Source organism: Rhineura floridana, chromosome 3, assembly GCF_030035675.1.
Source record: "Rhineura floridana isolate rRhiFlo1 chromosome 3, rRhiFlo1.hap2, whole genome shotgun sequence".
NCBI lineage: Eukaryota > Metazoa > Chordata > Lepidosauria > Squamata > Rhineuridae > Rhineura > Rhineura floridana.
This window is the reverse complement of record NC_084482.1, coordinates 140,001-145,000: the sequence shown is the minus strand read 5'-3', so window position 1 is coordinate 145,000 and position 5,000 is coordinate 140,001.

Below are 5,000 nucleotides of genomic sequence, written 5' to 3'. Positions count from 1 at the left end.
GACTTTTCCTCTGTAATATACTGTACTGTAGGCTTAGGCGACTCTGTCTTCCGTACAAACTGAAGAATCTTAACGAGGTTGCTGGATAAAGAGGCTCCAGCTTGCACTCCAATCCTGTTTGGAGGTTCTTCTTTCTCCTCCCAACTCCCCAGTTGGCCTTCACCTTTTGGAGGGAGTTCTTTCTTTTTAACTCTCTCTCCTTTTCTCTGGCGAAGCTCTTGTTTGAGCTTTCTATCTATTTCTATGAGCTGTTTGGCCTCCATTTTGAAGTCCTTCCCTCCCCCAGCCGGGGGGAGGTTTGTTTGGGATCAGTAGGCCTCGTTGGGGAGGGAGGGGGGGGGAAACCTACAGCTCCCCCACCCCACCCGTACGTCCCCCAAATACACAAGTGGTCTCAAAAGAATCCCCACAGTCTTAGGAACGTCCAGATACTATTTTTGAAGAAATTCAACCCCCCCCGAAGGGGGTTAAAACCGCGCTCACTAGGGTTGCCAGGTTCAATCCCTGAGACCGATCCTGTATCTTTAGGAGAAGAGAAAGTCAGCCAAGTGCAGGTGTTCTTGCAACCCTGTAATTGGAAAAACCGCAAGGTGGAATTCTCCCTGCACAATTTTTAAAGATACAAAAGACCTCTTGGTTGCCAGGCCCAGCCTCTAAGAGATCTTCTGTATCTTTAAAAGTTGTGCCGAGGGAAGGGAGAATTCCGCCTTGTGGTTTTTTTTCCATTACAAGGTTGCAAGAACCACCTGCACTTGGCTGACTTTCTTTTCTCCTGAAGATGACAGGATCAGTCTCAGGGATTGAACCTGGCAACCCTAGCGCTCACCCAAGCCCTTCGCAGGAGCTCCGGAAAACCACGTCCTTCCTCCTTGCAAACAGGCTTCGGCTTAGGGAAGATTTTTTTCTTTTTTTAGGTAAGGTTTTTTATTAAAATTATTCATACTACTGGTCACATCCCGCACGCGAAAACACGTAACAATATCGCCACTCTCAGAATAACGCATCTAGCTAATACACATACTTTTCCTAACTAACCTAACACTAACACAAAATATTCATCTCAGCTCAGCTCTGTGTTATAGGAGGGGTCGACTCTGATGTCCACGGCCAGAATTTTCTCCGCTTCTCATGCGGCAATTTTTCTTTTTCAAATGAACTCAGTTCTCTTATTTCTGATAATATCGTCCTAATCGTACTTCCGGAACTGCATATGTTCTGAGTCTTACTTTCTTTTAACCGTTGCCAACATAAGATACTTAGAACAAATAAATTGACAATTCTTATCGTTGTCCAGGGTACCTTCCAGTAATTATTCACTACGTTGTTTTTATTTCTAGGTCTTTTCACTCCTTTTCTTTCTCTCGGGCCTTGAATTCCTTTTTCCGGTTCCGCTCCCGAAACAATAGTTTTCCCTCAAAAGGTCTGGCCAATCCAGAGTTTTAGCAATTATAGTCCACGTCTCTTTCGCAGATACACAGTCTTTAACAAAATGTGGAACGGTTTCTTTTTGTGTCTGCCCTGTTCTTACAGCTTCTTCCTGACACCTTAATCGTGGACAAGCTTGGTTAACATTGGCTAGCCACGGCGTATTTGCTTGCACGCTATAAATCTGATGAAAAAACTTCCATCTGATGTCCCATAGTTTATAAGGAATTCTTTGATCTTTCAAGAATTCCATCTGGTGTACAGGCTCTTTTAAATACATGGATAAATTTCCCCTTTTTACATTCTTTTCACATTCCGGCTGAAAACTATTTACTTCTAATAAATTCCTATACATTTTCTTTCTCTTCACTTTTGGTTCACACCTTTCCATTTTTATGATGCTTGCCCTTAATTTCCATTCTCTTACATTACTGTACATTTCAATCAAATAATCAGGTCCAAAACACTTCAGCGATGGTGTGATTTTATAATTGACCTTATCTTTCTTCCCACCATATTTTGGCCCAATCTTTAATTCTCCGGTGTTTGGCAAAAGCCACCAACCAAAAATGAGGTGCCAATTCTTTTCTTTCTACCTCTGCCCACTTCCCAAAATTATGACTAACAAAAATTGCTAAAAATTTGAAACCAATTGCTGTAAAATTTAGACCACCCTGTGCTACAGATTTGTACGCCTCTGCTCTTGCAAGGGGGAAATTAGCCGTTCCCCATAGAAACTTAAATGCCATTTTATTAATCTCTTTAACGATCCTTTCAGGTGGTGGGTAGACAGCTGCCAAATTACCTACTACCGGTACCAAGTACGTACTAACGTACATGGCTTTCCGATAAATAGAAAGATGCCATTTTTGGCCGCATTTGTATTTTTTCTTTGACTTGATCTCTCCACATGTTCCAATTATATTCCCACCCTTCCCATTTGACTGCAAAATAAATTCCTAATAATTTAACATGTGTTTGAATTTGCCCTTCCTCAGCTTCTGAATGTATTGCTTCATTTTTATTATTATTACTAATCAGATGTTCCAGTGGCATTACTTGTATATTTCCCTTAATGTTATTGGGCGATATCATAAAACTCTTTTGCATATTTAAATGACCACCAGAAGCCTGACCAAACTGTTCAAACAAATCTCTGATTATTTCTATTTCCTGTTTATCATTTACCAAGATAGATACATCATCTGCATTTTTGCCTCTTTCCCCCGGAACGGCCCCGATGGCGGCCCACAGCTTCGTTCTCTCACGGCATGCCCCCCCCCCCCGTGTAGAAGCCTCCCCCCACCCCCCACCCCCCACCCCCGGGCGTCATGAAAGACCCAGTCCCCTGTTTAAAGCAGGGGTAACATCCGACGGGAGACCTGGAGGCTTCTCCACGAACCCGGACCTGGTGGCCGCTCGCGGCGGCGGGGGGGGGGGTGCGTGCGTGCGTGTGGGAAGGAGAGGAGAAAAGGAGGAAGGCGTGATCGGGTTATTCTGGACCCCTCTTTCGCACCAAGAGGCTGGATACACGTGTTAGTGCTATAAGCAGTCGTTTACTCAGACGTTGCACAAAGTAAACAGAAGAGAACAGCAAACGCTTGATACAATGCAGTCCAAAGTCTATATACAGGATTTCTACAGCAGCACAGCCAGAGGTTCCGTGCGCCTTCGTCATCAGACTTGCGGCGTTTAACTCAGACAGCGAGCGCTCCGCGGGTGTTTGGAGAGATACGGAGAGCATCTGCACCCCTTAACCCTGCGCTGCTTTCCTTCTCTCATCGCTCCAGCACTCAGGATGACTCGGCGGGCGTGTTCCCAACCTTAATTAATCGCACCTGATGCTTATCTTAGCTTCTGTGGCTATTAACCCTTCACGGACAGAGTTCCTTTGTAAAACAAATACTTGCTCACATGCACCAACGAGGCGGTGGCGGAGTCCCCGGCGGAGCGCTGATCCGCACGCGCGCACGCACGCAGGGGGCGGCGAGTCGAACAGGAGGCTAGCTGCCCCCTCTCCCCCCCCCCCGGGTAGACCTGGAGGGTGAGAGTTAGAGGGTGAGGGTTAGAGGGTGAGGGTGAGGGTGGACCTGGAGGCAGCTGCGGGAAAGGTGCTGGGGGTGGCGTGGGTGGTACGTATGGCCAGAGTCCTGGGGCAGAGCCCCGCTCTACCGAAGGCGGTCGGAGGAGGGTACGGAAGTCTGGATGGGGACGGATTCGCGGAGCTCGCCCGGAAAGGGCTCCAGGAGGTCGGCGTGGATTTCGGGAGAGTCCCGGTCGGCGCCTCGCTGTCCCCGCGCTCGGACGGCCGGGGCGTGCGCCTGCGGGTTCATGGGCAAGCGGCAGGATCCCCTGGACGAGCCCCTCGCCTGACGGAGGCGCCCGACGTCGGGCCGAGCGGTCGTGCGGAAGCCCCGCCAGGTAGGGGTGACGGATCGCCGGAGGTCGGCCGCGAAGGGTTCCGGCAGGTCGCCGACGGTTTTCGGGAAATAGCCGGTCGCCGCCTCTCGCTCCCAGCGTCCGCCGGAGCCACGGCTCGTCAGTGCGAGAAGGAGAAGGGCTCCAGGAGGCCGTCGTGGATTCCGGCAGAGAGCCGGTCGCCGCCTCACGCGGCCGTGGAAAGGCAGAGCCGGAGGACGCCCCTTGGAAGACGTCTGGAAGGCACGCGGCACGAGGTAGCAGCGACGTCTCGGCAGTGCTCGACGGAGAAGGGCTTTCAGGAGGTCGGCGTGGGTTGCGGCCGGAGAGAGACGGATGTCGTCCCCTCACGCTGCCGGCGTCCCCAGGAGCGACGGCTCGCCAGTGCAAGACGGAGACGGGCACCAGGAGGTCGGCGTGGAGTCCGGGAGAGAGCCGCTCCGGCCGCCTGACGCTGCGACGTGCGAAGGCTGACCCGGAGGCGCGCCGGCGAGTGCCGTTCGCAGCGCCGCTTCAACGGAGGCGCTAGGCCCGGAGGAAGCAGCTCCGCGGGAGTCTCGATGGGGCCGGATTCGCGGCGCTCGAGCGGGAAAGGGCTCCAAGGAGGTCGGCACGGAGTTGGGGAGAGTCCCGGTCGGCGCCTCGCGGTCCCCGCGCTCGGTTTACGGGGAAGGTAGGCCCGGAGGCCGCTGAGGGGAAGCGGCAGGGGCCCCCCGGGATGAGCCCGTCGTCGGGCCGAGCGAGCGAGCGAGCGTTCGGAAGGTACCACGCGGAGGGGTCGCCCGGGAAGGTGGTCGGCGTGGGTTTCCGGAGACCCCCGTTCTGGGCGGCCGTGCTCACGGCGGTCCGTAGAGGAGGACCGGGCACAGGTCTGCCGCCCTCGGCCGGTGAAGGGGTGGACCTGGCAGAGGGAGGCGGTGGGAAGCCCCCATGGGGACCGATCGGCGCGGCTTGCCCGGAAAGGGGCTCCGGCAGGCAACCGTGGAGCGCGCGCGGGTCGAAGCCGGAAGGACGCGTGAGGTACCGCGCAGGCGTCCCGGGCGCGCGCGCGGGGATTTCTGGAGACAGGGTTTTCGGGTACCCTCGGGGACCGCGTGACCACCGGCACGTCCTTCCGGCCCAGCTCAGATTCCCGGGCGGGAGCGGCGCGGGAAAGG